We start from the raw sequence: 24,699 nt of genomic DNA on the forward strand, positions 1-24,699 counted from the left end.
TGTAAGGATAACTTCTTGCACAATGCAATTGGGCAGTGGAATTAGTTCAGTGCTGGCTCCCTTTAACTTAGCATTACATTGGATACAGCCCTGAAAGGGTCCACATCTCCTTTCCACTGGTTCAGTTCAGAAAGTTAAACCATGCCTGGATGCAATACCTGATTTGGCTAACTGTGGTATACGACCATCTGTCAAATCAGTACCAGAAACCATAATTTGAAGGGGCTTTTCAGACCATGGTTTGGGGGTGAGGAGGAGTTTGATGTAGCTGAATGGAAAAATCATAGTTATAGCTATTGCTCTGCATTCAGAATCTGCAACAACATGGAGAGTAGAATGAATTGTTGAGTTCCAAGGTTTGATCATAGTTTGAGTTCCTAGTTTGAGCAGTTGTGGAACAAACTAGAAGTGGAAACTTCTAATCTCCTCCCCTCATGTGGGGAGGAGGGGAAGAGGAAGTGGTTGACTGAGGCTTACCACTGCACATTCTCATAATGCCAAGCCATGGTTTGTTGGTTTACATCTGAATTCAGCTGCCAGTTCAGTCTGTTGCTTAGAGATACAGCCAGTCTGACGGGCAGCAGTTCTTTCTTTCTTTCTTTCTTTCTTTCTTTCTTTCTTTCTTTCTTTCTTTCTTTCTCCCCTCCCCTGACTTTAAGTTGTCTTCACATTTTTGGCTGAAAGGCTGGTCCCAGAGTACAAAATAAAATGCATCACTTCTCTTGATAACTAGGCTGTTTCAAATCAGAAATCAGAGGTTGTGTAATACGGCAGAAATTAAAACAGAATTTTTCTGCCATTATACCAAACAGCCTGCTTAATAAGTGGGTAATGAAAAAGAATAATTTATCACAGCTTGTGAATTTTGACAGTTCTAAAAAGACGTCCTTAAGAGTTTCCCCAAAGGGAGAACAACCACGTTTCTTCCTCAACACACTGGCGTTAAATGTAATTTCTCTGTCTGTAGAATTTTGCTCTTGCTTGGCAGAAGGCAGCTCCGTTTCTTTTCTCCCCCCTCTTCCATCCTACATCATAACCTATTTTAGGCAATTATCATCCACAAGTAATAAATCATCTTCATTCACTTCTCATGGGGTGTGAATAGATGTGAGAGAGAATTCCGGAGCCTTAATTTATATCAATGTTTGCATTACCATTAAATGAATTAAATGGGTTCTACAAATGTTTTCCCATAGATTTGCAATAAATGGAGAGGCTCCTTAAATACAGTTATCATTCTAATTGTCCACTTCTGCACACAATTTCTAAATGGCATGACAGAACAGAAAAAAAGGAAGGCAAAGTTTGGGAACATAGATCTCAGGTGGAACTCAAGTCAAGCATCACAGTTGATGTCCATATTTTTTTAGGGATGAAAGAAACCAACCTCATATCCATATAGCAAGCCAGAAAGTAGGCACTACAGCAGGTGTAAATAACCACTGGCCTGGGGGGCCTGATAAAGTCCCCCCCCCCCACATTTCTTCTGCCTCCTCCAAAGACAAATGGCAGTAAGGATGGGTGAAACTGTCAATTTGTGCTGCTCCCTGTTTCTCATTTTTCCCCAAAGTGTCCATGTTTTTCCCTCTCTTAACACCAGAACTTGCAGGTGAATGAAGTTGACTGTTTGAAGAAGGCAGACAAAAGAAACTGGCTTCTTTGCGTGGCACAAAATCAGCACTGGCACACCACAGGTTTGTGTGCTAAGTCCCTACCTGTATTCACTGTATACATACAATTGTGTATCATCTGACCTGTCTACTGCAATTATTAAGTTTGCAGATGACACCACCATAATGGGTTTAATAACAGGTGGAGATGAATCAGCGTATAGAGGGGAGGTCCAAAAAATATTTACATGGTGCCTAGGGAACAACTTGCACCTTAATGTCAGCAAGACAAAGGAGATGGTGTTGGACTTTCGGAGGAAGAGAGGAGAACTAGTCCCGCTGTACATCGGGGAGGGCAGTGTTGAGAGAGTCTCTTCCTTAAAATTCCTGGGAGTTTATCTCAGTGAAGACCTTACTTGGAAAATAAATACAACCCAGGTGGTTAAGAAAGCCCAACAGAGACTGAATCTCCTCAGAGTATTGTGAAAGAATGATGTCATTCAACATTTGATGATCTCCTTCTACCAGTCCACAATAGAAAGTGTCCTTTCATACTGCATCACGGTGTGGTACGCTGGTTTGACATCAACTGATGGGAAGGGCCTACAGAGGGTGGTAAATGCAGCACAAAATATTATGGGCTGTCCTGTGAATCCGCTGGATGAAATAGTGGAAGAACGTTGCCTCAGGAGAGTGAGGAAAATTCTCAGGGATGATTCAAACCCTGGCAGAAGATATAGAAGCATGATTAGTCGCGCCAACAGGGTAAAGAACAGCTTCTATCCATGGGCTGTTGGGCTGCTGAATGAAAAGATAACAACAGGGCAACTGACTTTTGGGTTTGGTGGGTGTCCGTCAGTAAACGAGGGGAATTAAGACTAAGAGAGCTGAGTAGGGGGTGTTCATGTAATCTCACTGTATACAAGTTGTACAAGTGACAGTAAAGTATTTCATTTCATTTCACAAACTATGGCTCTCACTCCCACCAGAAGGCGGTGATGGCCACCTACATGGATGGCTTCAAAAAAGGATCAGACGAATTCATGGTGGTTAAGGGTATCAAAGTAAGTAGCTCCAATGGCTATGTTCTGCCTCTATGCTGGAGATGGTATGCTTCTGGGTACCAGTTGCTGGAAACCACAGGAGAGAAGAGTACTCTTGCCTACTGGTGAAGGTCAATGGAGCTCACCTGCTAATAATAATAATAGTAATAATAATAATAATTTTTTATTTGTACCTCGCCCATCTGTCTGGGTTTCCCCAGCCACTCTAGGTGGCTTCCAACAAAGATTAAAAATACATTAAAATGACACACATTAAAAACTTCCCTGAACAGCCTTCGGATGTCTTTTAAATGTCAGGTAGTTGTTTTTCTCTTTGACATATGGTGGGAGGGCGTTCCACGGGGCAGGTGCCACTACTGAGAAGGCCCTCTGCCTGGTTCCCTGTAACTTGGCTTCTCGCAGTGAGGGAACCGCCAGAAGGCCCTCGGCGCTGGACCTCAGCATCCGAGCATAATGATGGGGGCACCTCTATTTTATAAGAAAGTCAGCACCTCCTAGCACCAAGGGCATCATGGCTATTATTAATTATAGTCGTACCTTGGAAGTCGAACAGAATCTGTTCCGGAAGTCCGTTTGACTTCCAAAATGTTCAGAAACCAAAGCACGGCTTCCGATTGGCTGCAAGAAGCTCCTGCAGCCAATTGGAAGCCGCGGAAGCTCTGCTGGGCGGTCAGGTTCCAAAGAACGTTCGCAAACCAGAACACTCACTTCTGGGTTTGCAGCATTTGGGAGCCAAAACGTTTGAGTACCAAGGCATTTGGGATCCAAGGTACGACTGTGTCTTTTATACCACTCTTCCTCCAATGGGCTCAGATTGGCACACATAGTCCTCACTATTCAATCCTTTAAGCAACCTGTGGGGTAGGTTGGGGGGGGGGAGAGGGAGAGAGAGAGAGAGAGAGAGAGAGAGAGAGAGAGAGAGAACAGCCCAATGTCATCCAGTGAGTAGGGATTTTAGTCAGTTGGTTAGTTATGCTTTTATTTATAGCATTTTTATTTATAGCATTTATATTCCACAATTCCAGGAGCTCAAGGTGCATACATCGTTGTCCTCTTCCCCTGCCCATGTTATCCTCACATCAACCCTGCGAGGTAGGGTAGGCTGAGAGACAGTGACTGACCCAAGACTAGGCAGTGATTGGCCCAAGATTGACCCAGTGAGCAACGTGGCTAAGTGAGGATTTGAACCCTAGACTCCCGGGCCCTAATCTGACACTTTAATCACCACATCGGCTCGTCTCCCACAGTGGAGGCTGCTCTATTTGGGCAAATAGGGCCAGGCTGCCCCCCTCCCCAACCTCAGCCTGCTCTCAGTCGGCCCCACCTGCCTGCCTTCTTGTTTACAACCAGAGGGAGTGGGTGACATTTCTTTGTTAGCTTCCTTCTCCTTAGTCTGAGTGCTGCCCTTGTAGAACTCAAAACTCATTTCCTGGGGCATTGTGTCTTATTGCAAGGGTAGATACGTTCTGTTGAAAATGGGAGATGTACCAAGGGGAAGCCCATTTACAGCACGAGTTTTCTTTTTTAAAAAATGAAAATAAAATCTACTGCTTTGATTATTAAAAAAAAAAAACTATTTTCAAAGTGAAAACATTATTTTTATATCTCAAAGTAGGGGAGCAGTGGGAAGTTCCTTCGCTCAGCATCTGCCCCTTAAAAACCACCACTGGATGTTCCATACACACAAACATATATCCATCAGGGGTGTGCGTGTGTGTATGTGTGTATGTGTTTTAAAAAATTGCATTTGACATCTTAAGCTAAGTTGTTCCTTGAGCCAAAATCCAGCAGAATGAAGGCTGTTCTGAATCTTTCCTTCTGTGTGGGTAATACATGCTATGCATATAATTACGAGGAGGAGTACATATATAAAAATAAATATATTTGTGAAACTAACACACACAAATGCATTATATTAGAAGGTGTTTGCAAAAATTTGTACCTTACTCAAAACAGGAGAAACTCGCACACAAAAAATGCAGAAATTTTTTTGTGAGGGTTAAAATCATCATCATCACCACCACAAATAGCTGCAAAAATGTGGAGACTGGAAAAATGAGAAACTTAGAGAAGTAACACAGACCCTCCAAGTGCCCCTATTTTCCAGGGACACCCCTGATCACAGTTTCTGATTTGATGCCGAAATGTCCCACTTTTACTTAGCATGTCCCTATTTTCATTGGAGAAATGTTGGAGGATATGGAATTATCCAATCCCTGAGCCATCTGAAGGCAATCTTGTATAGGGAAGTTTTTAAAAATGCTTAATGCTTAATTATGTTTTGTATATGTTGGAAGCTGCCCAGAGTGGCTGGGGCTACCCAGTAAGATGTGTGGGATATAAATAGTAAAATTATCATTATGGAATGGGACATCCCTATTTTCATCAGAGAAATGTTGGAGGGTATGCTGACATGAAATAGATCCTTCCCCACATGGCCCCAAACCTTGCTCAGTTTGTGTGCCGCCCCCCCCACCCCCACCCATCAAAGCAGATATGGTTGGTCTCCCTTGAGTGATACTCCCTATGGGCATGGGAAGCTATGGTAACCTCCATCCCTCTGCTATTGTCAGCAGGTCAAAGCACTGAATATCAATAGGCTAATTCTTCCCCGGCAACCCCATTTTTGGACTAGAACACTTAACTTCTCTTGAAAACGTCATTCACCTTTGGTCTCTTTACTGCACTGCAGTTCAAAGCCTCCTCTTCTTGTGGAAAACAACTTGTGGAAACTGGAAAGCGTGGCTATTGTTGCACAATTTAATTGTTAAATACATACTCGGTCACATGCACACACAGAGTTGCTGTTCTTTGTTTCTGCTGATGACAGCAGGACTGGCAACAGAGACAAAAGTCAGATCAGATTGCAGGTGGGTCACTGTGTTCCTTCCACACCTCTGATCCTGTGTTAGGAGGGAACCTGGGCTTTGTCAGAGCAAGCCTGCCAAACCAGTTCCTTTGTCTGTAATCATAGAATCATAGAGTTGGAATAGACCACAAGGGCCATCGAGTCCAACCCCCTGCCAAGCAGGAAACACCATCAGAGCATTCCTGACATATGGTTGTCAAGCCTCTGCTTAAAGACCTCCAAAGTAGGAGATTCCACCACACTCCTTGGCAGCAAATTCCACTGTCGAACAGCTCTTACTGTCAGGAAGTTCTTCCTAATGTTTAGGTGGAATCTTCTTTCTTGTAGTTTGGATCCATTGCTCCATGTCCGCTTCTCTGGAGCAGCAGAAAACAACCTTTCTCCCTCCTCTATGTGACATCCTTTTATATATTTGAACATGGCTATCATATCACCCCTTAACCTCCTCTTCTCCAAGCTAAACATGCCCAGCTCCCTTAGCCGTTCCTCATAAGGCATCGTTTCCAGGCCTTTGACCATTTTGGTTGCCCTCCTCTGGACATGTTCCAGTTTGTCAGTGTCCTTCTTGAACTGTGGTGCCCAAAACTGGACACAGTACTCCAGGTGAGGTCTGACCAGAGCAGAATAGTGGCACTATTACTTTCCTTGATCTAGATGCTATACTCCTATTGATGCAGCCCAGAACTGCATTGGCTTTTTTAGCTGCCGCGTCAATGGCTTGGGCTGGCTAGTTAAACACCAGCCTTAGCATCAGTTCCTCTGTGCCATGCAGCAAATGGGTGAGCCATCCCACTCCTCACTGAGCAAGACAATAATCAGAGTTGCAGACCCTCCAGGTGTCCCTATTTTCCAGGGACATCCCTGATTTAGAGAAACTGTCCTGGTTTCTGATTTGATCCCGGAATGTCCCACTTTTCTTCAGGATGTCCCTGTTTTCATTGGAGAAATGTTGGAGAGTATGGAGTTGCTTGTGAGAGAGCTGGAAGCAGGCTGGAGGAAGACAATACAGAGACATGCCTTGCTCTGTGCTGGGTTCAAAGCTGTGACTAACAGAGAATCATAAGAGCCAACTCCGAGCGGCCGAGGGGTCTTCAGACACCCCCAATAAAATATTTGAGGGGGCTGAGGGCCCCCAAGTTGATGGGCAGTGTCTTTCCAATGGTGTGTGTGCGCCACATTATGTGATTGATTATGTGGGGTGGGGGTTACCTGCCCCCCCCCCCAATATTTTATTCAAGTTGGCACCCCTGCAGAGAAGCAATATTTGTTGGAGTGTAAATGCTGTGAGCCTCTCCAGTCTATGCTCAGGTTGAATATATGTGTTAAGAAAAACAACTACAGTGGACCCTCGGGTTACGTACCTCTCTGGATATGTGAGTTTTATGTTACGAACATGGCAAACCTGGAAGTATTATTCCGGGTTTCGCCACACGAACATGTGCAGAAGTGCTCTGTGCAGAAGCGGTGCCACTACTTACGGATTTTTCGAGGTAAGAACAGACCCCTGGAACAAATTAAATTCGTATCCAGAGAGTCCACTGCATCTTAAAGACACCAAGTCTACCCTGACCCAGTGGCGGAGGAAGAGGGGTGAGGGGGGAGCACACTGCCCCCAGCAGCGTGATCTGGGTGGGGTGCCATTGTGACTGCCCCCACCCATGCTGGGCATCAGGCCCCTGCAGGGAGCATGCCATGCCCCTGCGTGTGGCGCACCATGCCCCCAGGACGCGTACCAGCCCTGCCCCACCTGCTCTCTGCCCCGCCCCCCAGTGCCAGAGCATGAAGCTCCGCCACTGCCCTGACCTTCATGCAAGGAAACTGAACCCTAGGCAAGTGCTTGAAGCCCGTGGCGTCTCTCACCACTCGGAGACTAGAGTGGCACATTCATAGGTGGCCTCAGACTTTGGTTGTCTGATTGCCAAGACACACAAAGCTTGTTCTTTGCTTTCTGAAAGAAGGAGAGGCTGTATGCATCTCACCCTGCAGTTTGTTTTTCCTTTGGGCAGGGGCACCTAACACTTGAATTCACACAGCACATAGTTAACCCCCCCCCCCACTTGCAAATCCCAGCAATGGGCTTTCTGAGGCATTCTGTCTCTGACAGTGAAGAGAGAACAGAGTCGTCATGTCTAGTAGCCACTGATACCCTTCTCCTCCATGAATTTGTCTAATCCTCTTTTAAAGCCATCAAAGTTGGTGGCCATCACTACCTCTTTGGGAATGAACGCCGCTGTGGAACTAGCAGCGGCATAGCGTGGGTTGTCAGCACCCGGGGCAAGGCAAGTAATTTGCGCCCCCTAACCCGTGGATTTGCGCCCCCTAACCCTACAAATCTATGCCTATGAATGATGGTCCCCCTCTCTCTCTCTTTCTCATATTCCAATTGATTCCCATTTCCGCCGATCGATCCCCGAAGCTCTCACCCAGCGAAATTCGTGCGTAATTACGCTTCACCTTCCCTAATCCTGCCGCTTCCACCGGGAAATCATGACGGTGCGTTTCTCCTCTCCAAACTTTCCCCGGCCCTTTGCCGGCTGGTGCAGCCCTTTTGGCTACGAGCTCCCCTCCTTCTCTGCCCGCTTCCGACCCCACCTCCCCGTCCAGCCTCCCTACCTCCTGAAAAAAGGCGACGGTGCCGAGCAGGACACCCCCACGGCCTTCGGAGAGAGGCGGGGCCGAGGGAGGCAAGCCAATGGGCGAGGCGGGGTAGGTGGCCACGGGTGGGCAAGGTAGGTGCAGGCAGAGGCTGGCCGGCCGCTCTGACAATAGGGGCGGGCCGAGGGCACGACGGGGCTGGGCCCTCTGGACTCGCGCCCCCCCCCCCCCGATGTTGCGCCCAGTGCGGCCGGCACCCCTGGCACCCCCCACGCTACGCCACTGGGAACTAGGCACTGTGTGACAAAGGGCTTCCCTCTGTCAGTCCTGATTGTTCCAAAACTCAGCAGAATTCCCAGCTACAAAGGACTTGGATTCCAGTGCTGTTGCTGTCTTGATGCTTCCACTACAAAATAAACGATACAAGCTAGGAAAACACATGGTTTTCTTTGGTTTTGCAACTTTTATCCTAAGCAACATATGCAGCCTGCATAATAAGCATCATTAAGAGCACCCTGGGTTCTTGGTCTGTTTGGGCATCTCCAACCCCCGTTCCGCCTGGATGGATCGCTGCAGCATTTCAACATGATAAACGTATGTGTCAGGGGTTTAGGAGCAGAGGCACGGGCAAGGGAGGAAACAGAGAGCGAAGGGGAGGAGGCAGAAGAAAAGATGAGTGATGACGACGACCCGAGATCTCCTAGTCTTTCCAGTGAATCAGAGGATTCACAGAAAGGAGCACCAGTGGCCAGGGCAAGGGGGGAGTCTAGGGGGGCACCCCAGGAAGATAGAGCCAGAGGGGACTCAGGGGGGAGCAACTGGAAATCGGGACCAGCGTCACCGCCAGGAAGCAGGGAAGAGGAAGGGAGCCAGGGGGGAAGCGCTGGCAGCTCACCACAGGAGGGAGGGCATGAGTCAGGAGTGGCCACACCTCCATCGGGGAGCGAAGAAACGGTTAAGAGGAAAGTGGAAGGTTGGGCGCGCGCGCCAAGTTCAAATGCAGAGGAAGGCGGCGCAGTAAGCAGCCCCGAAAGGGAACCAGGTCCTAAAGCCCGGCGCAAGGAGGCAGGAGGGTCCGGGTCAGCGTCAGAAGAATCCCGGAAGGAAGAAGCCCCGGGGGGTAGAGGGACCCAGAGGAGGACAGTCAGGCGGAAAAGGTGGAGCAAGGCTAGGATATTAAGTTGGTGCACACGGGGCGGAGACTCAGACGGAGCTTCGCCGATCTAGCTACTAGACGTAGAGTTGCGCGCAGCAGCGTGAGAATGGAAACTGTAATCCAATAAAGACTTTTACTTAATGATCGCTGGCTAGCGTGATCCTCTGTGAGCTAGGATCTTCAAGCAGCTCTGACAGTATGCTTCTATTTCTCACTGTGGATTCAGTCACTGGCTTGTTGCCGTTTCTCTAATGAAATTTGCCTTGCACTTACCAGAACGACACTTGTACACCTTGTCATGCTGGTAAATCTGCTGGAATTGCTTCCTCGGGCTTGCTGGGAAGCCGCGTATTAGGATAGCAAGGGCTACAGAATGCAATGCCCCATCTGAACTGTTGATTTAAAGCAGCATCAGACCACATTAAAGAGTCATGGCTGCTTCCCATGGTATAACAGCACTTTCAATATATGGTCTGGATGTGACCAAACTCTCCATCATCTCTAGATACACCCCCCCTTATCTCTCTGTTCTTATATCTCAGCATATTTATTACTTGCAGGCCCAACACATCCTCCAAAGAGCATGGTTCCTTCCCCAATATTACCTTCACAACAACCCAGAAAGGTAGTAATTGAGGCACACACAGGTGACCTGCCCTAAGTGCTTGCAGGGTTTGGGCTTGGTCCAAGTCCATTGCACACCCCTTACAAAAATCTGTGGGAATGTTCAGGGATGCAGGAGAGGATATGTTGTTTGATTATATCCTTTCCAATTTGTGTTAACAAGTTCAACAATTTAGCAGAGTAACATTCCCCCTTTTAAACCTGCACAACGGATGCGTTTGCTCAGGCTCGCTAAAGCCTCTAAAATAAGTTTCCTTGGTAATTTCCCCTTTAGTCCCTCATAAAAAGATAGACACGACACAGTCTTCTATAAAAGTATAAAAAGAGTTTACTCACACCTTCTGTTCACAGATGGACCCCAGAAGGCAGACTTAAGTTACAAAACTAACATATACCTGGAAACTATCCCATAAGGAGATAGCTCCTTTGTCCTCTCTCTTAGCATCTTAGGCTAAGGAGATGTTGCTTCTTTGACGAATGTAGTCAGAGAGAGAGATGGCGGCCTCCGTTGAGGTATTTTGTTACCTGCACAGGTCAGGCCATGCCCACCTCTGGTCACATGTAGAGTAAGTCTGTCCCAGCCTAGGAGGAAACACAAAGTTCCGACTGGCTGGTCCAGACACCCCCTTTTTATGTCCACTCTAGGGATGTTGTACTTGACTGCTCTGTGTTTCACATCCCACAAAATCAAACCTCTCTGTGCTCACTCCTATGACAAATATTAATCTTCATTCTTATCTTTGTTGTTCAACTGACTCTTCATGCTGGTCTTCACAGGTCATTTGCGTCAAAAGGATGCTAATACAGTGTGTGTAGGGGGAAAGGATGAAACCACAAGGGCTTCACTTCCCGTCTCCCCACTTCCAAAATTCTTTGCAGTGTTGCTTTTAAATTCCTTCCGTAGCCAAGGCTCAGATGCCCTTCTTTTCCAGAACCCCCAACTGCGTGCAAATAATTATTTTCACCCTGCTGGAGCTTTGATAAGGTTCTTAAGAGCTGCCTTTTGCTCAGCCACTTCAGCCTTTGTTCCCCACTGCAGTTGTTGTTTTCTTCCTTCCAAAAAAACGGGGAGAAGAAGGGTCAGGGAAAACTCAGTGGTTATGTGTGGGGGAAACAGTAACACCCAGAAGAGGCGAAAACAAAGAGCAGAAAATCTGGGTCGAAGAAGTGCACATCTCCGAATGCAAGTAGGCAAGTTTTAAGCCTCTAAAATTAATTTTCAAAGTAGGCAGGAAGATCTGGGGCACAGATTGTTGCCAGGCAGGTGCTGGGTTTATAAACCCTAATTTTTCCCTTACAGCAGTCAGTAATGTCCTAGCTAAATTAGACATGTATTACACTGATTTTTTAAAAAGATATTTTGGGATCAATCCTGAGATCAGATCTGCAGGGATGAGTGGCTCAGGAATCCTGTGGATCCCTGTCTCAGTGAGCTGGTTCCAGGCACAGCTGGGCCACACAGACTTAAGCCTCCAACCCCAGCTAGGTCAGAGATCTACTGGCATTGGTTCCCAACCTGGTTCAACCAGGACCCATCAGAACATAATACATAAGCTGGACCTGGTGGATCAGGCTTGTCTAGTTCAGGATCCTGTCTTTAGAATAGACAGCCAGATGCATGTAGGGAGCCCACAAGCAGGAGTGAAATGCAACACTTTAGGTGGTGGGCATAATGTTCCATTTCCAAATGTTTCCCCACATTGAATAACAAACAACCCAAATTTCCACATAACACTCTCACACAGGGGAGAGAGAAAGTTCTAAGCTAGCCCTCTCCCAGACCCTCCAAGTGTTCCTTTTTTTCCAGGGACAGTCCCAGTTTTACAGATGCCATCCTGGTTTCTGATTTGATCCCAGAATATCCTGCTTTTCCTTCAGACGTTGCTATTTTCATTGGAGAAATGTTGGAGGGTTTGGAGTTATGCAACCCCTGAGCCAAGGAGATAAGTAACTAGACAACCTTTAGAAGACATCTGAAGGCAATCCTGCATAGGGAAGGTTTTTAATGTTTAATGTTTAATTGTTTTTTCATATATGTTGTGGGGATGCGGGTGGCGCTGTGGGTTAAACCACAGAGCCTAGGGCTTGCCGATCAGAAGGTCGGCAGTTCGAATCCCTGTGACGGGGTGAGCTCCCGTTGCTCGGTCCCTGCTCCTGCCAACCTAGCAGTTCGAAAGCACGTCAAAGTGCAAGTAGATAAATAGGTACCACACTGGCGGGAAGGTAAATGGCGTTTCCGTGTGCTGCTCTGGTTCACCAGAAGCGGCTTAGTCATGCTGGCCACATGACCCGGAAGCTGTACGCCGGCTCCCTCAGCCAGTAAAGCAAGATGAGCGCTACAACCCCAGAGTCGGCCATGACTGGACCTAATGGTCAGGGGTCCCTTTACCTTTAGCTTGGTGTAGTAGTAGTAGTAGTAGTAGTAGTAGTAGTAGTCAGTGGCGTAGCGTGGATTGTCAGCACCCGGGGCAAGGCAAGTAATTTGCGCCCCCTAACCATTGGATTTGCGCCCCTAACCCTAACCCCCAGATGTTGCGGCCAGTGCGGCCAGTGCGACCGGGCCCCCCTGCACCCCCCACGCTACGCCACTCTACAGCAGTAGCTTCAAAACCCACCTTGCCAGTTCCCAAAGGGCACCATGCACAGCAAAATCCAACGCCTTTCGTTTTTCTCATTTATTTTTATTATTACTATGTATCTTTAAAAGATAAACATTCAGCGTAACAAAGAACTTAAACCGGAAGCCTTTCTTTAGCACACACACACACCCTTAGGGGGATGATCCACCACTCATTTACTCGTGAGCAAGCCCGCCAAACTTGCTGACGAAACCGAAAGCCTCTTAACCCGCTGGCGAGAGGCTTAGCCGGGCCTCGCCCGCCCACCGGCTTCCTCTCAGAGGTTTTTGGGGAGCGCAGGGCGCGGCGAGGCCCGGTGGCGCGTCGGGGTGCGGAGGCTGCCCGTGCCGGCCAGGCGTCTGTGGCGGCGTCGGCGCTGCTGCAGCGGCTGCTCCTCCTGCGAGCAGTGAGTGGAGCGAAGCCGCAGCGGCGGCGGGGCGCGCGCGCGCTAGGGCGCAAGGCTGGCGGTGGCTGCGGGGAGCCCGGCGGAGGAAGGAACTTGTCCCTTCCCTCTGGACTCGCGCCCCCCCAGATGTTGCGCCCGGTGCGGCCGGCACCCTTGGCACCCCCCACGCTACGCCACTGGTAGTAGTAGTAGTAGTAATAATGGGGAAAGATGTCCCTATTTTCATCGGAGAAATGTTGGAGAGTATGCATTTTGCATGGGGTTTCTAAATGTAGGGGAACATTCAGAATTGTGGCCATCCACCTGCAAGCAGAAGTGGGATAACCCTTTCTACTGCTTCAACCTGGTGCTGAAGCCTACAATACAAGGAGAGTCACAGTAGTTGACTTTTTTTGTGAAGCTCCAAATTCTGCTGGTGGACTACTGGCTAATTTGCCTGCCTCCAATTTTCCCCTCCTATTCAATGTGCTTTACATTGTCAGGTTGCAGACAGGGCCACTCTGTGTGATGATATGGCCTTGGAATTCAGCAACAATCCAGGCACAGAGTTGGAGGTTGCAGAGGCATCAGCTAAGGAGTTGAACCAGGTTCAAGACAGTGAGGCTGCTGCTATAAGTCAGGAGGTCTCTTGACCTGCAGATGAAAGACAGCCCACAGACCAATTCCCTGTAGAAACAGGACCTATAGAGGCAGAGCCAAGACCTTCATAGGCACCTTCCCCTGAGCCGGAGGAACCCAGTGCCTCCTGCAGTACCTCACTGGTCCAGCAGTATAGGGAATGCATCAAGCTTCCTGCCCTACAGCCTGTCATGCTTCGACTGGATGCCACAGCAAGTTTCAGGACCACAGACAGCTCTGAGTGAGAAACGTGCTCTGGCGGCTTGAAAGCAAACCAAGCCTTTCTAAGCATCTGCTCCAAGACTATTTCTCACTGGCTCCTTTCCCTTGTGGATAACTCTAGATTCTGGGAATGGCTTTGATGTTGTTGAGTTTCTTTCACAATGAGGCGGTATATAAATTTTATGAAGTACAAAATAAATAAATAGAGTCGCAGAATTGTAGAGTTGGAAGGGACCACAAGGGTCATCTAGTCCAGGCACATCCAACTCCCAAGAGACTGTGATCTACTCCCAGTATAAAAAAAACCTGGCAGTTATCTACCCATTGTCATTGGAGGGCGGAGGAGTGTGCATGGGGTGGGTGGATTGCCCAGAGTTGTTGAGCCCAGAGTTGTTGAGCTTTTTGGGGGGTAGGATTGCCCAGAGTTCTTCAGCTTTTATTTCTTAACTTTTGGTAAACTTTATTTAATCCCATGATCGACCCTTATCAGCCGGGGATCTACTGGTACATCACGATCTACTGGTTGGACATTTCTAGTCCAAACCCCTGCAATGCGTGGATAACTTTAAATAACTTAAAGAGTTATGTTTAAATAACTTAAAGGGTCAGCCCTCTGGCCTGAAAGCTGTCACTCCTCCGACTAGGTATGATGGCCTGGGAATCAGATTCAGAGGCTGAACCTGAGGAATACCAGCTTGCACAGGAGTCCCCGCCTCCAGGACTAGCTGAGCCGGGGCTGGGGATTGAACCTGAAGGGTCCTCACCTATGCCAGATCCTCAGGAGCAGACACCAGCTGAGTCTGCTCTGTCTCCGGAGGTGATTGAGGACCCGTTGCCTGCAGGTGCTCCACTCTCAGCCCCGTCAGGGGAAGAGGAGGTAACCCTCCAGCCTCTCCTGAGCTGCAGAGGCTCAGGGCAGAGAGGCGGAGGGAACTAAGTTCTTGCAGGAGGAGTACTCACCTCCAGGCCAGGAGAGGCGAGTTACCTGTGGACCGGGGCTGCCCTGTGCTTCGGGGCAGATAAAAGCCAGCCAGCCCAGTCCCAAGTTGCGGGAGCAACCTTGTTTTTTTTTTTTTTTTTTTAAATAAAATTTTTATTGGTTTTACAACGTTTTAAAAAGACAAACAAACAATGAAAATGACAAACAAACACGCATAGTTTCGTACATATTTTCTTATAAGCCTCTTTTCTTGGACTTCCCCATACCCCCCCTCTCTGCATCCCAATGTCCATACTTCAACTAGCAACTCCCAATTATTGCTTTCAAGTCTCTGTCAACTTAGTTCTTTTCTATCTTCTAACCATATATCCCTGTACCCCCTTGTTTCTGAAAACCACGACATTTTTAACATTCATTAAGTTTATAATAGTCCTTCAGATAACTTTTAAATTTTCTCCAGTCTTCTTCCACCGTCTCTTTTCGTTGGTCACGGATTCTGCCTGTCATCTCGGCCAATGTCATATAGTCCATCACTTTCATCTGCCATTCTTCCAGAGTGGGTAAATCTTGTGTCTTCCAATACTTTGCGATGAGTATTCTTGCCGCTGTTGTAGCATACATAAAAAAAGTTCTATCCTTCTTTGTCACCAATTGGCCGACAATGCCCAGAAGAAAGGCCTCTGGCTTTTTGGGAAAGGTACATTTAAGTACCTTTTTCATTTCATTATAGATCATTTCCCAGAAGGCCTTAATCTTCGGGCAAGTCCACCAAAGGTGATAAAAGGTACCTTCAGTCTCTTTACACTTCCAACATTTATTATCAGGCAAATGATAGATTTTTGCCAGCTTGACTGGGGTCATGTACCACCTGTATACCATTTTCATAATGTTTTCCTTTAAGGCATTACATGCCGTAAATTTAATACCGGTGTTCCATAACCATTCCCAGTCAGCTGACATGATGTTATGTCCAACATCCTGAGCCCACTTAATCATAGCAGATTTTACTGTTTCATCCTGTGTGTTCCATTTCAACAGCAAGTTATACATTCTAGATAAAATCTTAGTATTGGGTTCTAACAGTTCAGTTTCTAATTTTGATTTTTCCACCTGGAAACCAATTTTCCTGTCCTGTTTAAAAAATTCCATTATTTGACGATATTGAAACCAGTTTCCAACTTTATGCTTCAATTTCTCCTGACTTTGTAGTCTGAACTTGTCTCCATCCTGTTCTAAGATTTCCCAATACTTCGGCCATCCGGCCTCCGTATTGAGTCTCTTCACTGCTTTGGCCTCCACTGGTGACACCCATCTAGGGGTTTTATTTTCCAATAGATCTTTGTATCTTATCCAAACATTAATCAATGCTTTCCTAACGATGTGATTTTTAAAAGCGCTGTTTACTTTATCATACCAAAGATATGCATGCCAACCAAAAGCATTGTTAAAACCTTCCAGATCCAAGATATCAGTGTTCTCGAGGAGCATCCATTCTTTCAGCCAGCAGAAAGCTGCTGCCTCGTAGTACAATTTTAAGTCCGGCAGGGCAAAACCCCCTCTTTCTTTAGCATCTGTTAATATTTTGAATTTAATTCTGGGCTTTTTGCCCTGCCAGACAAATTTCGAAATATCTTTCTGCCACCTCTTGAAACATTCCATCTTGTCGAGAATCTGCAAGGTCTGAAACAGAAAAAGCATTCTAGGCAATACATTCATTTTAATCACAGCGATTCGGCCTAGCATTGACAGTTTCAAATTTGACCATATTTCTAGATCTTTTTTAATTTCTGACCAACATTTTTCATAATTGTCCTTGTACAAATTCAGATTTTTAGATGTTAAATAAACCCCTAGGTATTTCACCTTCTTTACCACAGTCAAACCTGTTTCCTCTTGAAATTTCTCCTTTTCCATATCTGTTAAGTTTTTCCCTAAAACTTTAGTTTTTTGCTTGTTCAACTTAAATCCAGCTACCTGGCCAAACTGTTGTATTATTTCTAAAACCTTTTTTGTACTAGTGTTTGGCTCTTGCAAAGTCAATACCAGGTCATCTGCGAACGCTCTTAACTTGTAATGTTTAGCTCCGACCTGCACACCTTTAACCTGCTGGTCATTTCTTATCATGTTCAGCAACACCTCCAGAACTGAAATAAAAAGTAATGGGGAAATCGGGCACCCCTGTCGTGTTCCTTTTTCTATCTTAAGTTCCTCCGTCATAACATTATTTACAATCAGTTTAGCTTTTTGTTCAGAATATATTGCAGCCATACCATTCTCAAAACCCTGGCCTACCCCCATCCCATGAAGATTCTTTCTCATAAAACTCCAAGAAATGTTGTCAAAGGCCTTCTCCGCGTCCACAAAAATCAGTACTGCTTTAGTGTTTATATTCACCTCTAGCTTTTCCAAAATGTCTATTACATTCCTTACATTGTCTGCCAGGTGTCTTTTGGGGAGAAAGCCTGCTTGGTCCTTATGAATCTTCTCCATCAATACTCTTTTAAATCTTTTTGCCAAAATGTCTGCAAAAATTTTGTAATCCACATTGAGGAGTGATATTGGGCGGTAGTTCTTAAGTTGGGTCTTTTCAGTCTCTGACTTTGGTATGAGTGAAATATATGCCTCTTGCCACGATTCAGGGGCCCTTTTTCCCTCAAGGATCTCGTTGCACACTTCTCTTAGTGGTTGAGTTAGCCATTCCTTCAACGATTTGTAGTATCTGGAAGTCAATCCATCTGGTCCCGGAGATTTGCCCAATTGCATGTTCTGAATAGCAGCCTCTATCTCTTGTTCTGAGATTCTCTGGTTCAAGTCCATCTTACTTTGATGAGAGATGTTTTGTAATCCATATTTTCCCAGGAATTTGTCTATATCTTCTTCATTTTGGGGGCCTTGAGTGTAAAGCTTTTTGAAATAACTTACGAAGCAGTTTCTAATTTCATTAGGTTTAGATATATTCTTTCCATCCACCTCCAGGCTTGTAACTGTATTTAGTTTCTGCCTTTTCTTCAATTGCCATGCCAAGAGTTTGCCACATTTATTTGCTGATTCAAAAGTCTTTTGCTTCATTTGCTTTATCTTCCATTCAATCTCTTGGTTCATCAATTCCATATATTGTGTTTGATATAACTTGATCTCTCTTAAGATGTCCTGAGATTTTGGTTTTGTTCTTAATTTTCTCTCTCCTTCCTTTATCATTTCCAATAGCTTCTCTTTTTTCTCGTTTTGTTTTTTCCTCTTTATTGAATTTTGTTGAATCAAGAATCCTCTCATGACCGCTTTACTTGCATCCCAGATCACTCTTTTCTCCACGTCGGTCCTCATATTTATTTCGAAATAATCTTTTAAAGTCTTTTGGGCCTTCATAAGAATCTCCTTGTCCCGAAAGAGGGTGTCATTCATTCTCCATCTGAATTGACCAGTTGTTGTAAGTTTCATCTCCATCTTCACGGCGTTATGGTCGGAGCAAGTTTTTGGGCAGATTTCCACTTTCTTAATCTTTGGAGCCATTCCACTAGTAACCCAAATTTGATCAATTCTGGTCCAGGTCGTCATTGCTTGGGAGAAGAAGGTTCCCTCTCTCTCCAGAGGGTTCCTTGTTCTCCATATGTCTATCAAGTCCATATTTTCTGTCATTTCAAAAAAAGTCTTAGGGAGTCTCCCTTCTTTACTAACTGTTAGTCTTTGTGCCTTGTCCATGTTGGTGGAGACCACACCATTCATGTCTCCCATGATTATCATATTGTAATCCAAATAGTCAGAAAGAGTTTCATGCAGTCTCTTAAAGAAGTCAGATTTGCCTTCATTTGGCGCATAAATTCCAACCACTAAAAATTTTTCTCCTTGAATTTGTATTTCCACTGCCAAATATCTCCCTTGTTCATCCTTAAATATCATTTTTGGAGCCCATTTTTCCTTAACATATATTACAACTCCTCTCTTCTTGACTTTGTCTGATGAGATAAATTCTTGTCCTAGCCTTTTATTTATAAGTAGTCTCCTGTGGGCTCTGGTTATGTGAGTTTCTTGTAGACATATCAAGTCCAATTGTTCTCTATTCAGTATGTGAAATACTTGTCTTCTCCTCAAAGGCACATTGAGTCCATTACAATTCCAACTAAGGAATTGCAGAGCCATCTTGTTATTTTTCTAAGGCTCCTCCAACAGCTCCAAGTTGTTGCTCTTCTTCTGATGGTGGTGGTTTTTGTCCAGTCGAGAGATTCAGGATCTCCAGTGCTCTCCTCTGTTCTCCAAGTACGTCCACAATCCCCTTCTGTAGCTCCTCCTGATATCTTGCCAAAAAATTTTCTTTATCTTGAATTGTCTTTATTTTTACCTTCTTTAACTTGTAGTCAAATGACAGTCCTTGTGGGAACTCCCACCTGAAACGGATGGAATTTTTCTTTAGCAGAAGAGCTAAGTCCTTGTAGAAGTTTCTTAAATCCAAAATATGTTTTGGGATGTCTTTGAAGAACTGTGCAGTTGAATTTCCAATTTGCAAGGCCTTTTCAAAGTGTAGTCTTAATATTTTGTCTCTTTCCTCCTTGGATCTGAATGTGATCAAACAGTCTCTCGGGGTCTTTCTGTCTTGCTTTTTTCCCAATCTAAAAGCAGTCGTAATTTTGAATTCGTCTTCCTCAAGGTCCCAGCAGTCCACAAACTCCCGTGTCAGATATTCCACAAGGTTGTCTCTTTCGTTCTCCGGGATCAGTCTTAATTTTAAGTTTCTCTCTTTCCTCTGTAAGTCCCACAAGGCCAAAGTTGAGTCATGCTCATAGACCTTCTTGGCAATCGGCTCTAATTTCTCCTGTGTCTCTCCCGCCGTAGCCTTGGCATCTTCCGCAATTTGACGCGTAGTGGCATTTTCCTCCACCAATTTATTTATAGATTCTGTATTCTGGTTTAATCTTACTGAAATTTCTGCTAATTTTAGTGTGTTCTCTGAGGTCTGTTTTGTTAAAGACTCCAAAGTTTGGTTGATCTTAAGCAGCGCATCTGTCACAGCTTCCATAGAGACGGCTGTCCCTTTATCTTGTCCTGTTGTTCCTGCTGCTCCAGTTGTTGGGCCTGAAATTGATCCTCTTTTCTTTGCCTGTTGTTGCTGCAGCTGTTGTTGTTGCTGATGGTGCTTGGTCTTAGCTCTTGTGACTATCTCTTCTTGTGGGCCACTCATGTCAAGGTCACTTCCCACGGGAATTTTCTCCCTTGGAAAGTTCCACTGTCAAGCTGTGGCAAACTTTACTTTATCCTCTAGAGGGAGCAAATCAAAATGGCCATAGAACAATGTTCCAAGTACAAAAAACAGGGGAGATTGTCCAGAATACAAAACAAGAGCTTAACACAGTCCAAATCAATATTGCTAGAAAGCTTGTAGCTTTAAGCTGCCACAGTTATCCAGTTTGTATTATTTCTTCTTATACTACAGAGTAGCCAGACACTGTGGGAACTTTGTATCAAGATATCACTCTGCAGGGAAAAGTCAGTTCAGTGTGCTAAAAAAAAAAAAGGCAGACCGTTTCATGCTTTCAGATGGGTGAGACGGCAGAGATTTTTAACTTCCAATAGATCATGCAATTATTAGTCCAATTCACCTCCCCTCTGCCCTGCTAGCTAGAGGGGAGATCAAAGGTCCAAATGTCCGGTTTAGCTGATTAAAGAGCTGGTTTAAACGGATGCAAGTTTAGAGCTCCGTTGCTTTCACTTTCATGCAGTCGGGGGGAGGCAGACTTCCTTTGTTTAGATCTCCCCCGTTTTTAGTTCAAATTTTAAAGTTTAGAGGGTCCCAGTTATTTTTCAAGTCTTACTCACGGGAATTCAGTCCGAATTTTCTTTTCAGGAAGGAATCGGCGCTCTCCGCTAATGGCGACGCGGCTTCACTTCGCAGGCTGGGTAGCGACTCTCAGCACCGCGCTCGCTCCCGGTGTCGCTTTCACGGTACCGGGGGGCGCAAAGGTGCCCACCGAGTCTCCTTGTTCTCAGGCTTCAGCGCCTGGGATTTTAGGGGTCCCCCGCTTGCCGTAGCAGGTAAGACCCGAACTTGCGAAGCAGTCCTTCCCCGGAGCTCGGGGCTAGGACCGCCATTAAGCGCTGGCACCGACCGGAAGTCTCCGCGGGAGCAACCTTGTTGATTGCCAGTTCCTGCTGGCACCCTGTCCTGCCCCTCTGCCAGAGTTCCTGACCTCACCCAATGCCTTGCCTTGGACCCCGCTTCAGCTTTGACGGACAGCCTCTATACCACACCCTCAACCTCGGACTGGACTTGGACCACGCCACATGGTAACCCCCCGGGACCAGCACAGTAGCTCAGTGGTAAGAGCACCTGCTTTGCATGAAGAAAAGAAAAAAATCCCAGGTTCAATTTGCTGAATCTCCATTCAGGGCTGGCAGAGACTCCATGTCAGAACCCCTGGAGAGCTGTTGCCAGTCAATGAACTGGTGGCTAGATGGACCAATGCTTCTCTGCTCACGGGGGGAACTGGTGTCTCCACACTGGAGCAAGACTTCTTAAGGTGCTGGCTCAAGCTGGTGGGGAGGGGAAGCATTTGGTTTCTGCTTCAGGTATCAAATGCCCTTGGCTGGCACTGGTTGCAGGCAAAATCTAATGAGAAGTTGCAACCTTCTGCCTGACCTGCTGCCCTTACCAAACCTCTGAACAAGCTTCTTGCCAACTGCCTTGAATACGTGTGTTGTTATCCCATACTGAAAGTTTAAATAACTTCCAAGATACTTAATGATCCTAGGTATCCACCTTCATCCCCAACTCAAATGGTAATCAAGGCAGGTGTCCCCATTGACTCCAGTGGTGCAATTAGGTACTTTTAAACTCTGGACCCAGTGTGGAAGCAGACTCAATGTGAGGCACTGGATTTCTGCCATGACAGCTCTGTTCCATCCCAAGCACCCAACACCTAGTTATGCTACTATCATCATGAATGCAGATACACTGGGGAGCTTGTAAAGGCTAGAAGATGACTCATTCTGCCCTTGAAAACAAATTTGGGGAGAGGATATAATGTATACATTAATTCCATCAGAGGACTCTGGGTTCACTGGCCCACCTTTTGGTGCCAGTTGGAGACCTATTATCGCTAAACCTTTCTTCTGATTTCTGAATCTGCTACAGGCGCTGTTAGAATTACAGCCGCGATAACGGGCAGCAGGGTGGGGGTAGCTGGGAGTGTTGGGGCCTGGCATGGGATTTGAATTAATGCTTTTAGACAAATCTCCATTCCGTTTCTAATTCTAATGCTAATTGCATTTGCGGATCAAAGCCCGCTCGTCAAAAGTTTCTGCTTCAAAACTGTACGCCAAAAGATTTGACTTTTATTTTGCGGGGAGCGTGCTTTGCAACGGAGACCAAACACAGTTCCAAAAAATCAAATAAAGGGGTGGCCACTCTGGGACCAACCTCTCTCTGTGTTTTAACTTCCTTTCATCTGAATTTCATGGCTCTGATAACGCCAGAGAATAAGGAAGGTCTTAGCCACAGGTGGCCCCCCCCCACCCCAAATTGCTCATTTTTGTATTGCTGATTCTCTCTTGCAACACCCATGTGCTCTGTGCACCTTGTGAGCCTATTTTGTGGATTTACATCCTGCTTTCCCACCAGCTAGTTACCACTACCACTCAGTAGTGGTACCACTCAGTGGATTTGTAACTGGCTGACTGACCGAACCCAAAGGGTGCTCATCAATGGTTCCTCTTCATCCTGGAGAAGAGTGACTAGTGGGGTGCCACAGGGTTCTGTCTTGGGCCCGGTCTTATTCAACATCTTTATCAACGACTTGGATGATGGACTCAAGGGCATCCTGATCAAATTTGCAGATGACACCAAACTGGGAGGGGTGGCTAACACCCCAGAGGACAGGATCACACTTCAAAACGACCTTGACAGATTAGAGAACTGGGCAAAAACAAACAAGATGAATTTTAACAGGGAGAAATGTAAAGTATTGCACTTGGGCAAAAATAAATAAATGAGAGGCACAAATACAAGATGGGGGACACCTGGCTTGAGAGCAGTACATGTGAAAAGGATCTAGGAGTCTTGGTTGACCACAAACTTGACATGAGCCAACAGTGTGACGCGGCAGCTAAAAAAGCCAATGCAATTCTGGGCTGCATCAATAGGTGTATAGCATCTAGATCAAGGGAAGTAATAGTGCCACTGTATTCTGCTCTGGTCAGACCTCACCTGGAGTACTGTGTCCAGTTCTGGGCACCACAATTCAAGAAGGACACTGACAAACTGGAACGTGTCCAGAGGAGGGCAACCAAAATGGTCAAAGGCATGGAAACGATGCATTATGAGGAACGGCTAAGGGAGCTGGGCATGTTTAGCCTGGAGAAGAGGAGGTTAAGGGGTGATATGATAGCCATGTTCAAATATATAAAAGGATGTCACATAGAGGAGGGAGAAAGGTTGTTTTCTGCTGCTCCAGAGAAGCGGACATGGAGCAATGGATCCAAACTACAAGAAAGAAGATTCCACCTAAACATTAGGAAGAACTTCCTGACAGTAAGAGCTGTTTGACAGTGGAATTTGCTGCCAAGGAGTGTGGTGGAGTCTCCTACTTTGGAGGTCTTTAAGCAGAGGCTTGACAACCATATGTCAGGAGTGCTCTGATGGTGTTTCCTGCTTGGCAGGGGGTTGGACTCGATGGCCCTTGTGGTCTCTTCCAACTCTATGATTCTATGATTCTATGATTCTATGATTCTAGTTGTCAAAGCAGCTGAGAGGGGAGGAGGAGTGCTCTGAGGACAGAGAAAGTATTGAGAATACCAAGGATATGCACACATCAGTGCTCAAGAAGACTAAATCACCCAAGCAAAGATCAACTGGCTCAGGAAGCCCTCTTCTTCTATGAGGACTCATTGTGCAGGCCTGGGGCCTTTACCTGCACATTGACCGCAAGCGCCTGGAGTGCCTGAACGAGCAGAGGGAAGGCAGCGGGGCTCTCATCTTCCACGCCTGGGAAGACCGTGAAGACCGCCAGAAGTTTGTAGAAAGCAATGATGATGAAGAACTTTTGTTTAATATTCCTTTTACCGGCAATGTGAAACTACAAGGGATAATTGTGATGGGAGAGGATGATGACACACACCCATCAGAAATGAGACTCTTTAAGAACATTCCTCACATGTCTTTTGGTGATACTGCCAGAGAACCAGATCAGATGTCCAGCCTGAATTGTGATGTTACAACTGGAATATCCTACAAAAATTGCTCGCTTCTCAAATGTTTATCATCTGTCCATCCACATCTCCAAGATGTGCTGAGACAACGAAGATCTTTTACATAGGCCTGAGGGGAGAATGGACAGAACCTCATCGACATGAAGTGACCATCTGCAACTATGAAGCAGCAGCAAACCCAGCTGACCGCAAAATTGATCAGTTCACACCAGAGATGTACTTCATTTCCTAAGTGGTTTGTGCACCACCAGACTGCTGTGGAGGCTTGGAAGACTGTCAAACACTTGAGGCTATAAGGAGCATTGTAGCGTTAATCCTTTTGTGGGTGTGGCTGCTTTGGTAAAGCAGGGCACCAAATGTTGGCAATTAGGTACCAATAATTCTACCATTGCTAAGGACAATCATAGGGACGCGGGTGGCGCTGTGGGTAAAACCTCAGTGCCTAGGACTTGCCGATCGTATGGTCGGCGGTTCGAATCCCCACGGCTGGGTGAGCTCCCGTCTTTCGGTCCCAGCTCCTGCCCACCTAGCAGTTTGAAAGCACCCCTAAGTGCAAGTAGATAAATAGGTACCGCTTTATAGCGGGAAGGTAAACGGCGTTTCTGTGTGCTGCGCTGGTGCCGGCTCGCCAGAGCAGCTTCGTCACGCTGGCCACGTGACCCGGAAGTGTCTGCGGACAGCGCTGGCTCCCGGCCTCTTAAGTGAGATGAGCGCACAACCCTAGAGTCGGACACGACTGGCCCGTACGGGCAGGGGTACCTTTACCTTTTTAAGGACAATCA

General features: G+C 46.3%; 1 pseudogene across 1 annotated transcript; it reads left to right on the forward strand.

The window, feature by feature from the left end:
• The first annotated feature begins 2,608 nt into the window (after positions 1 to 2,608).
• LOC310693855 (PITH domain-containing protein 1-like) lies at positions 2,609 to 24,316 on the forward strand (annotated as a pseudogene). The gene is made up of 2 exons: positions 2,609 to 2,674; positions 23,605 to 24,316. The product of its transcript is annotated as a PITH domain-containing protein 1-like (transcript).
• Positions 24,317 to 24,699: the final 383 nt, after the last annotated feature.

This window comes from Podarcis liolepis (genome assembly GCF_965112155.1).
Source record: "Podarcis liolepis genome assembly, chromosome: 15".
In the NCBI taxonomy this organism is placed as follows: domain Eukaryota; kingdom Metazoa; phylum Chordata; class Lepidosauria; order Squamata; family Lacertidae; genus Podarcis; species Podarcis liolepis.